Below are 19301 nucleotides of genomic sequence, written 5' to 3'. Positions count from 1 at the left end.
TTTCCCCTTCCATCAGGTGAGAATACAGAAAGAAGCAGGCACTCATGAGATGGCAAATCTGCCAGCATTTTGATCTTGGACTTTACAGCCTCCAAAATTATGAGAAAGAATTTGTTGTTGTTTATAAGCCACCTATTTTTATGGTATCCTGTTATAGCAGCCTAAACTGCCTAAGATATAGATATTGTACATAATTTGTTAGGTTTATACCTAAGCATTTTAGGTTTCACTTATTCATCATTGGTGTATAGGAGAATTATTGACTTTTGTATATTAACCCTGCATCCTGCAACCTTGCTATAATTGCTTATTAGTTCCAGGAATTGTTTTGTTTAATCTTTCAGATTTTGTACATAGACAATCATGTAATCTGCAAACAAAGACTGTTTCATTTCTTCCTTCCAAATATGTATATCATTTTCTTTTCTTACCTTATTGAATTAGTTAGGACTTTCAATACAGTGTTGGAAAGCAGTTGAGAAGAAATATCCTTGCCTTGTTCCTGATTTTAGTGGAGAAGCTTCTTTTTCACCATTAAGTATGATGTTAGTGGTAGGTTTTGTTGTAGATGTTAGAATTCAGTTTTTACCTCTTCCATGCTAGCTCCCTCTTATCAATCTTGTTCCTTTTTAGAAATGTATCTAAGTTTTCCTACTATCCTAGTCCTTCCTCTAGCATTTCATCAGCCTGAGCTAGCTCCTAGGTTTTCCCTATGTCATTAGTACAATGAAGCTTCAGTGTTCACCAAATGGAGCTATTTAGCACTCAAGCCTTGCTGGCCCTGCTGTCACTGAATTGATGAGTCTGAGTTCTGTTCTGAGCCACAATGTGAAGGATGAGACGGTGTTCCATCGAGCCCATGCACAGTGTACTTACTGGTGATGTACATTTTTTAAAAATGGTAATCCATTGTGGATAAATGGATCCTCACTGTTACGAGAATATTTAATTAATCCAATCACCCCATTCCCAATCTATGGGAGATGAATGGAAGGTTTTCTTGCAGTGAAATCAAGTTCTCATTTATATGACCGTCTGTTCCTGTGATAGAGTGCCCTGTGAAGCCTGTACAACTTTGGTGTTGCTGTTTGTGTTTTTCAAAGTACCATGAGCAAAAGCCTATGGGAGAAAAAAGTAAGTGGTAAAACCCTTCTGTTCTGTTTGGTTTTTGTGTGTGTTAATCACAGAAAAGAAAAATTATTCTTAGGATTTGCATGGGTACCTAGAGAATTAGAGATTATAAAAAAGTTGAAAATAATTTTTTCAGCTTTCCCACAGATGAGGCTAAAATTACACAGATTGTACCTACCAACATAAATTGACCAACTATACCCACTTTGACTTTAGAGAAGTTGGGAACTCTTGGGTGTCTGGAAAAACTTTAAACCAGAGTTGTATCTACTGAATGTCAGTTCTTGAGCACTCTTCTCTTGAGGTTAGTTTCTCAATCGTTTTCTTTTCCTTTTTGTTTTATTTATTTATTTTTTTGGGGGGGATGGGCAGAGTCTCACTCTGTCGCTCAGGCTGAAAGGCAAGTGGCACAATCTCAGCTCACTGCAATCTCCGCCTCCTGGGTTTAAGCAATTCTCCTACCTCAGCCTCCAGAGTAGCTGGGACTACAGGGGAGCACCACCACACCCGGCTAGTTTTTTTGTATTTTTGGTAGACACGGGGTTTCACCATGTTGGCCAGGCTGGTCTTGAACTCCTGACTTCAGATGATTCACCTGCCTCAGCCTCCCAAAGAATTGGGATTACAGGTGTGAGCCACCGCACCCTGCCTTCTTTTTATTTTAATTTATAATATAGAAAGAGTCTATTTCTAAGGATATTTTCTTGCTGCATTAAAGTTTGCAAGATGTTGCCTTGGTTGCTTTGTCCCTCTGTCTCTCTCTCTCTCTCTCTCTCTCTCTCTCTCTCTCACACACACACACACACACACACACACAGGGTAGTGTAAAAATAGTCTCTTAATCAAATGGGTGCTTTTTCTGATATGATGAATGAATTAACCATGTTTTGTATTTCAATCATCCCCACGAGTACTCAGCTCTTGGGGGCTCTGTGGCCCCAGAATTGGTTTGGTTAATAGCCCAGCAATTTTCTTCAATAGCTCCATGAAAAAGCCCTGGAAAAGGTCAAAATTTTTTTTCCCTATTAACACTTCAAAAAAGCCAATTAATTGACTCAAAGTGCCTCAGGGAGGAGAATCTTGTTCTCAATTATAACAAGCTCTGTTTTGAATAGAAATTTAAATCCTCCTTTCTATAGAAGCTTGAAGGTGAGGTAGCTCTCACAGATTCTTTTTTTCACAGGGCTGAAAATATAGATGAACTCAGTGAGAGTCATCTGTGCAGGCCAGAGTCTGGCAGCTCACAGAGAGGGCCACGGGACACTGAGACAGGGACTTGCAAGAAAGAGAGTGGGAGAAGGGAAGAGAGAAAGTGAGAAGAGAGGAAGAGAAAAGAGAGAGAGAAACCAGCCACCATCTGCCAGCCAACCTTCTCCCAGCACCTTGCATACTATGCTCTGCTTAACCATGAGCTGATCCCTGTGACACAAAGATTTAAGGCCCTTTGAAATGCGTTCAGTGAACAGGAGAGGAGGATGCCTCTTGCATGTTATTGTGCATCTTCCTGTTGGCAAGAGTGACCAGGCAACTCATTTGTGGCTTTATCTGCTTTTGTGCACCCAATAAATAGTATCCTACTTGAGACAACAAAAAACATTGATGAATCCCTACTTAATAAGGCCAGCTACTTGGGGAGAGGAGAAAAAGCCTAGCATTTAGCATTTATTTTTTCAAAAGGAGATTTTGCTTTCTCTTCTCATTTTTTTTTATGTTGAAAAACAGAGAAAAGCCACACAGCGAGCGCCCCACCCCCACTCCTTTCATTCTGGGCTTTTGTGTTTGGGGATTGGTTGGGGATAGACTTGCAGTGAGAAGATCACAGCTTGTCTTGGGGTAGGGAGGGGGTGCTGGAGGCTGGCTGTTAACCCTGTGAATGCCAGACAACTGAGGGTTAAGCTCAAGACAGGGATTCTTTCTTTAGGATAGAGCTAAAGTAGAAAGGGAGCTGGGAAGAGAACCCACATGCTCTGTCCATAGTAATTTTTAAAAGTAAAAATAGTGGCATTTCTGTTTCTAAAGGCAGTATTTTATGACTATATAAAACTCAGGGGAGAAAACAGAAACAAATTATATAACAGAAAAGAAAAACAATTCCAGTATCAATGGCAAGTGTTAATTATGGTTGTTAATGTAACTATCACGGATTATTTTTGATAATATAACTTAGTGAATGCTGTGGTAGGCGCTTTACATAGTTAGCGTATACTTCCTAAAACTGCCCTAGAATGTAGGCATCATTTTCTCCATTTGACTGATGAAAAAATATTTTTCTAATTTCCCTTTTTTGTGACTACTTAAGTACTTAGGTTATGCTTATGCGATCTTATTTTTATCCCACTTAACAAAGTGAGAAGATCCATATTTTCTCACACCACATTTTAAAATGACTGCATAACCCTACATGTTATATGGTCATTTAAATCTAAATGACACCCTACCTGAGGTGAAGCTCATGATATATGTAGCCATTTTTCTGTGTTTAGATATTTACGTAATGCAAAAGTTTTCTTTTGTAAATGAGATGGCATTTTGGATCTCTTTTGCACATTGCTAATCTTTCCTTTAAGCCAGGTTTCCAGAAGTTCCCCAGTCATTGAGCATTTCTGAGGCTCTTGATGCATATGCCAAGTAGTTATGGAGAAAGACATAGCAGCTTACCTCTGCAGGCATCACTGTGTGAAAGGAAGACCCAGGCTTTCTCACCACCCTTCAACAGAAGCCTTTTGCTAAGGCGATAGCTACATGTGCAAGCCTATTGCGTGGCATGCATTTTGCCTTCTGCAGCCCACTAAAGGTACACAAACACCATTAGCCAATCTGAAAAAAAAAATTGATGTCTAACTGGTTATTATTTCCTAGCCAGTGTTCTGCAAGTTGGGTATGTTGTTTCTTCAGTTTCACATTTTTTAAGTATTGTAATTTAAAAAAAAAAAAAATTATGTCCTTTAAGGTGAGCAGTAAATGTGTTTGCTATTTCCCCAAAAGGAAATTGAGGTATACAGAATGCTCATTTGGTTTACTCAGTATCATCCTAAATGTACGCACTAATGCTTAGGAGTTTGCAGTTCACCCGCAAACCTCAGTGATCCAAGCTCCCCTGGATGACCATCACTCACCAAGAAGAGAACAATAACAGGTACATTTCCGAAATTATCTTCCTTGTTGAACAATCCACGTAGGAACACGATGATTCTGCAGGTCTGGAGTGATCTAGAAATCACGCGTGCAGTGAAAATATGCTTGCCTGGGCTGGTAACGTCAGGAAGCTTTTGGGAAGCCGTGGTGGATCTTGGGAAGCCATGAAGGGGCTCCTTTCTGTAGAATACAGCTTCCAGAAGAAGGAGTTGCTTTTTTTGTAAATAGGATCTTAGAAGGCAAATGAAGGGAGAGACAAGGAAAATGGGCTTCCTCAGTAGCAGCTAGGTTGTCAGAAAAGATACCTTATGGACAGTGTTTTGGTCTGACCTGGTTTGTTTGCCTCACAAAACATCGGGGTATGTTGTTTTCTAGGACCTGTTTTGCTAATCTGGGACTGTTCTCCAGAACTAACTCTAAATAATCCCTTCTGTTAGAGTCCACTTTCTGGAACCTGTTGTGAGTATTGTGAATTGTTCTCCAACCTCTATTCTAGTTATCTCATTTCCATTGAGACTAATTTGGCAGCAAAAGCACTTGCTTGAGATTCTGTGTTCAAGTTTCAACTTTAGCAACTCACTTTTCCTTTTGGCCTCCATTTTCAACGTTTCCCCAACTTGGTCCGTTGTGTGAGTTGGCTGTTAAAAGTTCCAGGTACCCTTCCTTGTTCTCAAGGCCCATTTTTCAGGAAAATCTAAGTCATGATGCTGGGAAGGACACTTAAGTACATCAGTCAGTCAGATGATTATTAAATTTAGGAAATAGTAGATCAACTGGATTAACTGGATTAAAATGCAGAATCCCAGGCCCCAGCCCAGACCTACTGAACCAGCATCTGCTCTTTAAGAAGAGCTCCATGTGATGTGTAGGACAGAAAACTTCACGAAGCATAGGGCTAGACAATCTCTAAGGTCTTCTGCAGATCAGAAACACAGCAATTCTGAGGTTTTCTTCAATTTTCTAATGTTATTTCCAGCTCTTTCCCCTCTCTTCTTTCCCTGATATGCTGAGGAAAACTTTCTCTGTGATAAGCAGAGAAGGTGTCTTGTTCTGTGAATTTCTAATGTCTCTGCAAGGGCTCCCTATGTTGAAGGAAGTTGGGACTCAGGGGGTTAACTGCAAAACACATTACCATAGGACAGCTGCCACGGCATCACATTCTAAAATCTGATAAATGAAAAATGGGCATGGTATCAAATTTAATCACATTTGTATTCAGATGTTGTTGAGAGCAGACACTGATTTATGAACTAGCAACAGACACCAGATTTCCTGCCTATGTTATATACATATGAATGGGTGGACGGATGGATAGATAAACAGACAGTGAAATTATGTTGCAAATTACATGGCACCAGACCTGTTTATAACCTAGATCTCATCAAACCAATATTAAAAACTACTACAGATATATATTTTTTTCCTGGGCAGTAGCTGGTTGTCTTACTTTTACCCTGGAAAACAGACTTCTTTCAAAGGATTCTCTCTCTTAATTTGTGCAGCATTGAAAATGCTTCCGCTTTGCTCAGTAGATAGCATTATCATATTTGTACACAGAAAAATGTTCTTTATGGGATGGAAAAGGATAAAGGGATGTTCAAACCATCGCTGCATTCTGTTGCACACCCTCCCACTCCCTGACAACTCCGTTAAAATACCAACAGTGCAAGGGGCCACTGTATATTTCTGGGATTCCACCCCAAGATCTAGGCTTTTAAAGGACCTGTGAGGGGCTGAGGTGGAAGAGGAGAACATTCAACATGGATTAATAATAAAAAAGATACGCAACTTTCCTCTCAGTTCAGCAAAGTAGGGATATCTAGGTTCAGCGTTTCTTGATATTTACAGTTTTGAAGGTAAATCACTTGGCTGATGAGTTTTTCTATTTTGGGACGATATTGCTTAATATCACTAGAGACATCTAGCCATCTTTGCAGTATATTTTCTTTACTATGCCTTTTCCTTGTAGAGACTTCTTGTATTTGGCAAATTTAATCAAATTTTATTTATCTTTCAGAGGTCACATAGGTACATTCACTCACTTTCAACCAATATTTCTTAAGACTGTGTTACGCTGTGCACAGGAGACACAGAAATAGATGACCCATGATTTGTCTTCTTTTTATTAAAAAAAAAAAAAGAAGAAGCTCTATATCTGTGAACAAGTCGGATAGACACAGATGATTTCAGTATAATTAGGAGGAATCACTGAGCTCAGCCCAGGGAGCTAGACTAACTCAGAGGTGAGTACCTGATTCACACTGGGGAGGTGTTGGCACAGGCTTCCTGGAAATGGAGACACTGAATGGAATTCTAAAGGAGGCGATACCTTCTATGTGTCCTTTAAGATACAGTATGGTGGGTGTTCTTAATGGAGAAGTAGGAGAAAAGGGTTTTTCCTAGTGTGAGAAAACATGGAGATTAGAAAGAGCATGATAATCAGAGGACAATTCACAGCTGTGGTATGACTGGGATAAAACCACCCATCCTCCAGATGCCAGGAGGCAGGCACAACAGTCACTGTCCTATGGCCTTCATTCCTTGGGGAAAACGCCACAATGGTCATCACCGGAACAAATGGACTGGGGAGATGTGGAAGTGAAAGAAAGGGAACGATGAAGAAGACAGTATCAGAGACCCAGTAGCAATGGAACCTCAATTGGCACAGAGGATTTGGGAAGAAGGACCCAGATTTGAGTATTTTCAGCTCTAGGTGCTGAAGATGTTCGTGACCAAATAGACATGGCAGTTGAGGGAAAGAGGGTTTTGGGGAGCCCTTCTCCTTGCAATTCTAGGTAAGTGATGATGCTGTTTACTAACAGAAGACATCCAGAAGAAGGAGCTTGCGTTGTCTTTATTTTGATTTTATTTTGGTGGAATTGAGAAGACAGTGTATTATTACTGTGGAGGAGGTGGAAATAATGTCAGCTCAAACCTTCCCTCCCTTAGGGAGCTCTCCCTGACAATCTAGGCTGGAAAGAGTGTGCTCCTTTAGGAAACAGAGCATGTATTACCCATTGAGAATCCATTATTACTTTGAATTTTTAGTTTCGTTTTCATGTGTTGCTTTATCTTCTTAATTAAATTATCTCTTCCAGGGAGAGGACATCTTATTCTTGTTGGATCATGCACAGTGCCTGAAGCATTCTGTTGCATGTAGAAAGTATTGGTGGATGTTTGTTAATTGATTTGTTGAATTTTTTTTCACCGAACACATTCCCAAGAAACAGCCAAACCCAGAGTTAGCAAACCATCTGGCAAGAACTGCTCAAGAGAATGCTTCTTGGCTCTCACATCTCAAAGGTCTTAAAATAGCTAACATTTATTGAACATTTTATTATATGCCAGGTATTATGGGCTAAGCCCATTATATATGTGATCCCATGTAATTAATCTTCAAAACAATCTTGTGTCATAAATGCTACAAATACTTTGATTTTAAAACTGAGGAAAATGAGATTCGGGGAGATTGTCATTTTATTTGCAGTCAGTAAATTGCAGATGTAAGACTCAAAACCAGACTTCACATCTACCGACTTCAGTGACCCTGAAATTTGTCCACAGAGAGGATTTAACATAATCGTCTTCATCGTCTCCTTCTCTACGTTAAAAACATGGGTAAGTCTCTTGCTTTTCCAGTCTTCATTGCTTTTCTAGTCTCTGAAATATTATACAAAGACAAGAAATGCAAGAGACTTACTCATAGCTATCTGTCCAGAGCTAGAGTCAGAATTAGCATCTAGATCTTGAGGCAGGTAACTTCTTACTCCACTGTGTTGGTTTTAAGACAAATCTGTGGAGGCAAACATTTTGCTGGGACACTGTAGGTAATAGAAAGAAACAGAGGGTCTGCTATTTGTCTCCAGAGGCCTTACAAACTGGTAGAAGATGCATAACATAAGAGCTTATGAAGTTAAAGATGACAGCATAGCAGCACTGGTGAGATCCTTTTAGACATAACATGGTAGGAAGGACTGTTTGACAAAGTGAATGCCTGTCTTTCAGAAAATACAGGGAGGTGTGATGTACCCATTACCACAAGCAGATGGAATCCTTATAGAGTCAGATCTCATCTACATATCACCTATTATATGTAGTTATTGATGGATAAATACTTCAACAACTAAAGACAGAAAGAGAGCAGATGGGCATAGGTGTTAGTAAACACTTCACTGCTATTGTTTATCAAGGTGAAGCTAGAGAAGAAGATTCCTAAGATCTAGGAGGAAATTATCATACTGAGTAAGAGGGTGCAATTTTGGAAGGTTGGACTTGATGACCTCTCTAGCATTAAGTGTGAATGATTCTTTCTAGGGATTTGGTTTGTTGCCTGAGAGCCTGGCCACCTACTATTTAGTTGCTTTGTTGATTAGCCAATTTTCTCTGAAATATTCCTCACGTTCATGAGCCCCCTTCCTGGGGTAGGTGGACCCAGAAAATGTTTTCTCCCATTTCAGTTGGCCGTGTGTTTGAAACTCAGATGGACCTAAGTCTTTCAGCATCGTTGTCACTACTGTACGTCTATCCATAAAAAGAAGGCATAAGGCTCTCTGTAGTATCATGAAGTTAGCCATTTGGAATTGCAAAAATTTCCTCTTTCCATTGGAGAGAAATAGTTTAGATTAGATGGTGGAGCCCCTACCACATCTCCCAAAATTTAAATTATAACATGAACAGTAATTTAGGTCTGATTTTAATATTTTGTCATTCTTAAACCTAATAAAAGCCACATCTTCCTAAAGACCCTCCTAATTTTTATTATGGACAGTTCACAAAGACGTTATTGGTGATTCAATCTTGAGTCATGAAAAGTCAACCTTGAGCCACAAAAGTCAACCTTGAGCCAAGCACAGTGGAGAGTTATACTGGCCATTCCTGGGACCATCAAAAATGGCAGAGGTCACACAAAAGGCAAAACCTTTAAGAGGTGTTTTAAACATCGTATGGGCCAAAGAGAAGCTGGATTTCCTATTGGAGTCAGCTGTAACACACGTGTGACAAAATTGGGCTGTGAGGACAAGGCAGTGAGCAGAGAGGACAGCAGTCCTTTTGAGATCAAGCTCTAAGGTGAGGTTGCAGGATCTGAAGGCCAGCTCCCCTGCTTACTCACTGTGTGACTTTAGGCAAGTCATTTTACTTCCAAATGATTCATATTGGAAGTAAAATATATGATTGGTTAAAATAGTTTCTAAATTTATTATGGGGATTAAATGGACCAATATACTCGAAGCTTTTCAGACAGAGTCTGGCGCGAAGTAAGCATTTAGAAAAATGTTAGCTTTTATTATAATAGAAACTATTAATATAATAATTATTCCTGGGTGTAAAGTTAGGAAAAATCATTAGAATAGAAAGGAAGAAAGAAATAAGAATCAGAATAGGAACAGGAGAGATTTCAAGGAAGGGGTAAGGATGTTTGGGAGATACTAGTTTTCCCGTAGACTGGTATCCAAACTAGATTTTAAAATCTTGAGATAGGGCCTTGTCTTTTATGATGGGCAGGACTTCTTTGCTCTTAGCATTGATAAAATGTGGCATGATCAGTGGCTGGTTGAATGATGTATAGCTCTAGCTGAAATCAAGATCACTGTGTGCTGACCTCTGAACTTTGTAAGATTGCAATGATTACTCTTCTTCCACTCAGAGGCTCGTTAGTGTCAAGCCATGGTTGCCTCTGTTTTGATAAGTATTCACCACCTAGCTGTGTGTGACCTGGCTTCTGGTTATAACCATACCAGCCTGCATGACTTCCTATAGCATGCTGCCATCAGACACTGCTCTCCCATCTTCTGCAACTTGAGATAACTTTTCACAATTGGGGCATGAGGGGCAGTGCTAGTGGATACAACATTTTATGTCAAACCAGAGGCTGTGCAAAATGCCCCTGGTTAATTTCCTTCAGGGTCTAATGTAAAAAGGTATCTGAGTAGCACAAAATTGCATATATAATTGTTTTCCATCATTCTTTATAATTTTCCTCAATATCATCCAGGTATCCTAGATACATTTGGAGAATTCACCTGAGCTACAGCATGTGGTAAGATTTGGTGAGCAGGTGGTGATTCTTACAGAATCCCTCCCACATTCATGCACAGAACTTCCCCAGCACACTCCCAGGTAGGATCACTTCCGTCTTCATTGTGCAAAGATTCACCACTGGTTCCAGCCTTCTCTGTGCACGTTTAAGATATGCATCAAGTTTTATTCATCTCTGACTTTCTAGCCTCTGGCAGACTACCTGGTGTGCAAGAGGCTTTGTAAGTAATAGTTAAATAGAGAAGACATTAAAGCAACATTAAAGGAAGAGGGTTAACCAGACTACAGATTTGAGACCTCTGTCTCAGAGGGCCAATGGTCATGTTGATGTTTTCATGCTTTCTTGGATATAAAAGTCACACTACACTTTCCCTCTCAGTGACTGTGTACAAAGGTTCATTTATAATTAATAGACTAAGTCTTTAATAAAGCAAACCAAATGTCATCTTTCCTTTTTTCTGCAATATGAAGTCATTATTTCCACTGGATGAAAGCACTTTTGACCTATAAAAATAAAAAAGTGAGATGTTAGGTGACTTCATTGCATAAAAATACTGTTTCTTGTTACCAATTATTTATACTCAACAGTCATCTTCATCTTTATCATGGTCTCTGGGGGCAAACTGAATCTGAGTTAGCAGGGTTTAGTAAAAGTTATTCTGAACATCTGGGTCATTGTAGAGACACATATTGAAAATTGAAACACTTTATATGTCAACAGATATTCTAGAAGAAGCCTGTCTATTTTCTCTCATTCATTTATGAGTCCAAGGAGAGGAACAGTTCTTTGTTCATCTCTTCATCCATGATATCATGCTCCATGCCTGAACCTCACCTAATGCCTACTGTATGTTTTACCAGTGTTGAAGGAGCACCAAGAAGCATGAACATCATGAGTCCCCAAACTCATATAACCCCCCTGCATTTTTTTTTTTTTTTTTTTGAGTCCTGGGCTCCTTGGCCACCAGCTGCAATATACCCTCCTCCAAGTCACTCCCCTTTGGAAGTCCTTGTTATTTCTAACAGTAGAGGGAGACTTTCACTAGATGGGGATTGAGGTCCTCTCAGCTTTATAATGCTATGAGTCTATCTGGACTGGCATATTAGGAATTTTGTGGCCTTCTGGGCAATGCACCTAATAGAGTTACTATTAGACAAAAATTTCCTAATATAGTAAAATTTGATGGTCACAAAGATTTGACCATCTTAAAGGAAGGTAGAAATAAAAACCTACTTGTGAATCTATTGAAAAACATATTAAAGTTCCTTGAACTATTTTGTTGTGCAAAAGCTTATCTATAAGTTCTAAGGAAGAAAGAAATTCAATTTAAATAAGACTTCTGTTTGGGTAAAAAAAGGAAAGTTTTATTTTTCTGCTTCTTCTGAACTTATACTAGAGAAAACACAGGTCCAAAGAATGTTTTGTAGAATAAGAGACTCCTTGAGCTTAAAGGATCTTTGAATATAACTCTCAATATTTTTTACTGTCATGAGCTTTTTGAAATTGATGAAGCCAAAATCCTTACTATGAATGCATATCTCCTAGAACTTTTTTTTTCAGGATGTTAGGATCTTCCTGGACCTCTCAAATTAGTGATATTAATACTCATAGTCAAGATCCTGCATCTAGCTCTGCCAGCAAGTGTAGTCACAGACAAATGACTTTTTCATTTATAAAGCAAAATTATTGTATAAGATGATTCATTCACCCTTTCTAGGTAAAGTTTTCCATTTTTTGTTATTTAAGCTGAATATGCTGTGATTGGAGAATTCCCCTGCAGGATAACTGAACAAGAGAGTGCAGAAAGCACATCAATGCCTCCCTACCATGCCCACCTCAACTGACTCTCCATTTCACTCAGTTACATTGCAGTTTATCATGGCTCAGTAACATGAGCAAAAGATGAGATAGTAAGATTTTATTAAAGTTATTATGAAAATCTGCCTCATTGGAAGCTTCAAGAAGTACCAGTAGGAATCAGAATGATACAAAGTAGAAAATGACTTGCTTAACTGGATGTATTTCTGAGAACTGGATGTAATACATTTTGCATCTTCCTAAGAGACAGGAAAAATGTCTAATTCTGTGAAATTCAGGGTGTGGACCAGAAAGATAATTTGTTTTATGCATCCTGTGAGCACAAGTGATGTTGTAGCTCCGCTAGAAATAAGAGTCTTTAGGGAATGGAGAAGTCCTATATGCACAAGTTTTGAAATTCAGATGGAAGAGTCTTATTTTAAAAAGGCTTTGCATGAGCCAAGTGTATAAAGTTGCAACTTTATTCAACTCAACCAGAGACCCTCTGAGATGAAGCCAACAAACTCCATCCCTCTGACCTTGGCTGGCTTTGAATGGCCCCATGCGGTCCATTGACCTTCTTCAGGAAAAGGAGCCACTGGAGACAGGAAAAGGAAGAGTGTATTCCTCCAAACAATGAACACTTACATTTTCTCAGCCTTCTAGAGTGGGGTGGGATTTGAGGGGTAGAATTTCTCTGCTCATTTTTAAGGGCATTTTTGGGTTTGTTTTTAAGGAATCATTTTTTTTCCTTCTCCAATTTGAAAATAAATTAAAGCAAAATAAGAGAGGAGAGATGACAAGATTCTCATTCATTTGTTTACCCTTTATTCCCTCTACCAACTACTTTTTGACTATTTAGTGGTAAGCCAGAGAAATAAAGTAGTAAATACGAAGCAGTGAGAAAAACTTATAATAACCGTATCCACTTGGATATCATGTAAGCCTGTAATCATTTAAATTAGCCAGTGGGAGAAAAACTTATGAAAGAGGTGAGCTGTTCTTAGATTTGATGTAGTAGTAGGTGTCAGCTGCTGTATGAAGGAGAAGAAAGGGCATTCTAGTTGTGTAAGTGGCCTGTATAAAGGCCAATGAGTAAGAAACAGCAAACAGTGAAGCAAAACTGGAGAGAATGGTGCATGGAGGTGATGAGACCAGAATAGAGTCTGTCCACAAAGCCATGCGCTAGGATGGAGAGTATGCATGGGACACTCAAGCTAGGATGTATGAGATGAGACAGGAGAAGAGGAGGCCTCTGGTGAATTTACATCAGGGCTGAAATATGATTAGCTATGTTGTTTAGAAAGATCATTTATGCAACAGTTTCTTGGATGTATTTGGTGATGTGGGACTCAGAGGGAGAGGGCAAGGCAGAAAGCTGTTGCTGATAATGTGTGAGCCATATGTCTGGGGCCTGGACTTGGGCAGTGGCAGTGATATTGTTGCAGTAAATAGAGAAAGCAGGTCTCAGGGTATTTTAGGCAGTAGGATGTGGGGCATAATAATGAAACATAATAGTGAAAGAAGAGTAGACAGTGGCAGGCAATGCTCAGAAGTATTGATGGATACATGGCAAGTTCAGAAAAAATTCAATCGATGCTGACAATGATAGATGCGTAACAGGAAGATGCATTAACATGGAGAGGGAGAAACCTTAGTCTTCATCTATCACCACTTTAGGGGGCATGAACCGTGTCCTGTAGGTATGACCACATTTCACTGTGGAAAGGCAAACACAACTGCTTTCCATGATGGGCATCTGGTCCTGGAGTCCTAGGTTGAACAAAGGTTAATTTTAGCCCCTACACTATTGGCTTGGCCACCACACACTGGGCCTCGTAAGTACAGTTATTATGTCTTGTTCATCCTTTTACATTCATGCTGGCCATGTTCTTGATACAGCAGATCTATTCAATAAATGTTTACCTAATGAATACATTAAGTATGCTCTCAGACCTGCCGTGCTGAACCAGGGAACTATTGACTCCATTATTGCACTAGAGTATCATTTTTCTGTAAAACTTGAGATGTGTTTCAAACTTGTCTTTGAAAACTTGGTGAATCGCCCTTGTCTTTATGACTCATCTTCATAGTCCCTGTCAGACCTTCACACAAATGAATAAAATTTACTTTGAGAACCAGCACTTTCTCTCCTATGCTCAGGTTATCTTTTCCCATATCCCAAGCTTTATTCCTCCTTGAAGGCTCTATTATAATAGTTTCTCCTGCTACACTTCAGCCAGTCTTTGTCCTTCATTGCCATATGTAGATATGAATGATTGGCAACATTTAAAAATGCTACATTTTACTGACAAAGTTAGGATTTTCACCAATGTCTATGCCCGAAATAGAAGAGATCTCTTTCTCCTCTAGGCATCCACGATACTTAATATTAGCCTCTGCTCCTTCCAAACGCTGAACTTCTCCAGGGCTGGAACTGAATCATGTTTATCACTTTAATCTTAAGGACTTGATAAATAAATTCTTGCTGAATGAATAGTTGAATTACAGCCTGCAGTCAGCAGTTTGAGAGGTCATGTTTTGAGATCTGTGACCTTCCCTGGTCTCCTGGAGTCACACTACCTTGTCTCTGTCTTCATCATTTCTATCATCTCTGTTTCTCTTCCTCATGTTTATCTCTGAATATATACTTAAATTTTTATTATATTATTTAATCAATTTATAGTTATAAAATTTGGCCAAATGCATATTTTCTCAACTCTCTTCCTGTAGATCCGCCCTTGGATCATCTACAAATAACGAATGTCCCTTTAATTTATGATGTGAAGAGGAGGGAGCACAGTTCCCAGAGTCAGGGGCCTGCGTGGTTGTCCTGGCCAGGAATGTCTCAGCTCTGTGGCCCTGGGCAAGTCATTCTGATGACCGGTTATGACAGTGGTGGTCGTGAAGGCAGTCGTGATGATGGAACTTAAATTTCTGCCTGACCCCCGAGATAATTCCCGGGATTTGACAGGGGAAGAATTCCTGAATGAGAAAAGCCATTTCTTGAACACTTCGGCGTCCCTGGACTTCCCCACCATGAGTTTATCTTGGCCCTAGGGCAACACCACGCCCAGATGTGAAATGCAAGCAAGTCTGGCACTGGGAGACGTCCAAATATTCTCGGCTTCCGAGAATGTGGGTATTTGGTAGCAGGAGAGTTTGTCTTTGGAACATGAGATTCTTCTAGGTCTCCTCCTTTCCTAACCCCTGTGAATCTGAAAGACTGTGGAGTTTATTTTCAGTCCTGGGGCTTCTAAGTCCTGCTGTCCTGGTCAGGCTCAAATTGCGCAAAACAATGAATCCATTTTGCAGCGTAGGAAAAGACCCACATACCCGGACTTCATTTCACTACATGTGTTTCTGTTGGGATTGGCCACAATCAGAATGTGCTGGACAAAGGGAGATGGAGTCTTCTTGGCCTTTTATAAATGGTAGAGCAGCAGCTGGTCTTGGAAGGATCACCAACTTAACAATATCCAGCATGACAACTTCCAAAACCTCAAGTGTGTGAGGAGTGCTGATGAGCAGGGAGGCAACAGACTTTAGTAGCCACAGCAGGAAGACCGGGTTGCAAGGGACAGGGGAATATGGTGGTCGGTGTGGAAGCCAGGACACCCTCACCCCTGGCTGCACAGCTTCTTCATAGTGTGGGCGAAACCTGCAGAGGTGGGGCTCCTCTGCCTCAACAGCCCCAAGTCCTTCCGCTCTATTCCTCCACACTCGGCCAAAGGATTTCTTGGGGAAAAATTCCACAGAGAAATAACCAGAGCAAAGTGTTAGTGGCAGAGGAATGTGATCAAGTTGTTCCTGTTCTCCTTCATTAAATAGTGCCTTACACTTGTTGGGACAATCCTCCAATAACAGACCTTTCGTATGTAAACAATGAGAGAGATGAACATATCAAGAGGCTCAAAGCGCCATTCATGGAGGAAATGGACCTTCCTTGCCTGGAAAGACCTGATGTCCTTTTCATTTTTTCTTTAAGCGTCACTATGTGCATCTTAGCACAAATCTAACTTATTTAGCAGCAGATGAATCATGACATACCAATGCTGGGTGAAAATATACAAGATACTTAATATGTTATTTCCAAAGGAAAGGAGTTCACCAATATCTTGCTCCTTGACTTCTGAACAAATATTTTATTGTTTTGTTTTTGCTTTCCTTTGTGTGGAGACTGGGGTCTTGCTATGTTGCCCAGGCTATTCTCTAATCCCTGAGCTCAAGCTATCCTCCTGCTTCTGCCTCCTTAAGTGCTGGGATTACAGTCGTGAGCCACCCTGCACAGCCTGAACAAATATTTTCATTGAAGTCACGCACATTTCTGCAGATCTGGTATATTTCCAGAATATCACTTAGTATTTTTGGACTCAAAGCCAGAACTGCAAATTCAGTCGGAAGCAGCCCTGAATTCATGGTCAGAACGCCAGAATCCTAGCTGTCTTTCTAATTTAGCCAGCAATGTGACTTCGAGCAAATCATATAACCTCTGGTAGATTTTAAAAACTAGGTAATAGACTAGATAGTGTGAATGTCTTTTCAACTTTTAGAGTTTGTATGGCCCCATTAAAATTTGTGAAGTTTTATTGTTTGTCTATTTATTTGTTTTGTTTTTTAGAAAAGTTTCTAAAACTGCTGTGAGATTCTGGCTAAGAAAGTTTCATGAGAAGATTTGCAGAAAAATGTGAACGGAAGACAGAACTAGATATAAATTTGAATGGTAATCTAAATAAAAGGCATTTTTCATTTTAATGCTTTATTTATTAGTGTCACGGAGGGAATACATGAAGAGAAAGAAAGCATTTAAATGTATAGAAAATTCAGCTTTTTCAAAAATATGAACTATATTACTAATAGCAGTCCTTGGAATTTTGGTGTGCCTGTATTCATCATCCATGTCTAAAATAATCCCTAGCCAATCAATAAAACCCCAAATCAACAAATTTTAGTGTACTTGAGTTTATTTTTGTATAACTTTTAAAAACCTGGGGATTTTTATCATATGCACAAATGGTACAAATGGTGACTTGAAAATGTTTGTAGATGTTTTCATTATTTTGAAAAGGAAAAACAAAACAAAACAAAAAACTAAGGGTTGAATTTAGTAAAGGAAGATGAAAATTTTCTCCTGAGAACTACAATCAGAGAAGAGATCTTGAGCCAATAGTTTTGGAAGAAATAAGGTGAAAAAGAAGACCAGAATCTGCGAACTTCTCTCTGGTTTTTGAAAAATGTGCCCATGGAAGTAATGTGATTTGGCACAAAGGTATCACAGGCAGAAGAAGGCCATATCCCAGGAATAGGGTGGAGGTTTGAGATATAACCCCTCAAGCTATGAAAAGTTTAAATCATCACTTTGTAAGACCATCCTTACCATTTACAGCTGATACGCTGAGTCTCTGGGATTATGGTAATAACTGGCACGTGTGATGAATAAATTAGAGCTATAGTTTTAAAACTATTGGTATTAGCTGGAGAACCAGTCAGATAACAACATGTGACTTAAAAACTATAAGTAGGGATATTGTTTACATCACCTCAAAACAAAGGGCGAAATGGGAATTGTGAAGAAAATGATTCTAAATAATTTTAATAAGCAAAAGACTATAAATGGAAATTAATAGCATAATGCTCATCAATAATATTTTATTTAATTAATTAGGTAATTAAATATATAAATAAATATAAATATATATAAATATATATAAAAATATATATAATTAATAAAAATATATAAATATATAATATATATAAATATATATAAATATATATAATATATAAAAATATATAAATATATATAATATATAAAAATATATACAAATATATAATATATAAAAATATATATAAATGTACATATAATATATAAAAATATATATAAATATATAATATATAAAAATATATATATATAATATATAAAATATATATAAATATATAATATATAAAAATATATATAAATATATATATATATTTTTGAGACAGTCTTGCTCTGTCACCCAGGCCTGGAGTGCAGTGGAGCAATCTCAGCCCACTGTAGTCTCCGCCTCCCGGATTCAAGTGATTCTCCTGCTTCAGACTCTCAAGTAGCTGGGATTACAGGTGTGTGCCACCACACCTGGCTAATTTTTGTATTTTTAGTAGAGACGGGGTTTAACCATTTTGGCCAGACTGCTCTTGAAATCCTGACCTCATTTGATTCACCTGCCTTGGCCTCCCGAAGTGCTGGGATTACAGATGTGAGCCACAGTGCCAGGTCTATTTATTTAGGATATTTAGGGTCTTGCCCCATCATCCAGGCTGCAGTGCAGTTGTGCAATCATAGTTCTCTCCAGTCTCAAACTTCTGGGTTCAAGCAATTCCATCTGCCTCAGCCTCTCCAGTAGTTAGGACAACAGGCATGCATTACTAGGCAAAGCTAATTCTTTTTTTTTTTTCAATAGATAGAGGACCTTGCTATGTTGCTCAGGCTAATGTCAAACTCCTGGCCTCCCAAAGTGTTGAGCTAACAGGTGTGCGAGTTACCACGCCCAGCCAATATTATTTTAAAAGTAATACAACTCCTCTGCTTTTATCTTTGTTTAGTATTACATCTTTATTGTTTCTGTAAACATAATAAAACATAATGGACTTATAAAAGGTCACTCATACATTCTCCAACACTATTTTACAAATAGAGTCTGCAAATTAATTTACTACAGAAATTTTGGCCAGACTAAATGAGGGACTGTTTCCATTCTGTCACCATGAGGATGGTTACTAACCGTGAGACCAGTAAATCTGCTATCTGACCAACAGTCTCAAGAACAGTCATGATTTTATTTATGTATGTACTTAATTAGTTTGATTTCACCCTATTTTATTTTCTTCTATTTTATTTTAACCAATGTCATTAGGGAAAATGAGGTTGAGATTAAAGGTAATTTTTCTCTGAATACTTTTCTCTGAATAATTTTTGTATACAACTTTAATTGAATTATTTCTTTGCTGAAAATGGTATTAGAGTGTGTGCCATTTTATCAAGAAACAGTCAAGAAGATCAAATAATTCAGCATATATGTTACTGGAGATGAGATAAAACTGTACAGGGAAACTTTTATAAATAGCCTGCATGAGAGAAGCCAAGGTGGGTCTTACGAACATCTGAAAGTAATAACCCAGACTCAAATATAAAAGTGCCCTAGTGAGCCCCACCTCCCACTTT

At 38.8% G+C, this 19301-nt stretch overlaps 1 long non-coding RNA gene across 1 annotated transcript; it reads left to right on the top strand.

Annotated features, from left to right (window-relative positions):
• Positions 1-9214: 9214 nt before the first annotated feature.
• LOC105737916 lies at positions 9215-16851 on the top strand. The gene is made up of 3 exons (XR_001113609.1): positions 9215-9333; positions 10259-10303; positions 16722-16851. It is a non-coding gene; the product is annotated as an uncharacterized LOC105737916 (long non-coding RNA).
• Positions 16852-19301: the final 2450 nt, after the last annotated feature.

Source organism: Nomascus leucogenys, chromosome 19, assembly GCF_006542625.1.
Source record: "Nomascus leucogenys isolate Asia chromosome 19, Asia_NLE_v1, whole genome shotgun sequence".
Classification (NCBI taxonomy): domain Eukaryota; kingdom Metazoa; phylum Chordata; class Mammalia; order Primates; family Hylobatidae; genus Nomascus; species Nomascus leucogenys.
The sequence above is the reverse complement of the archived record's forward strand: the minus strand, read 5'-3'. Positions and strand labels throughout refer to the sequence as shown.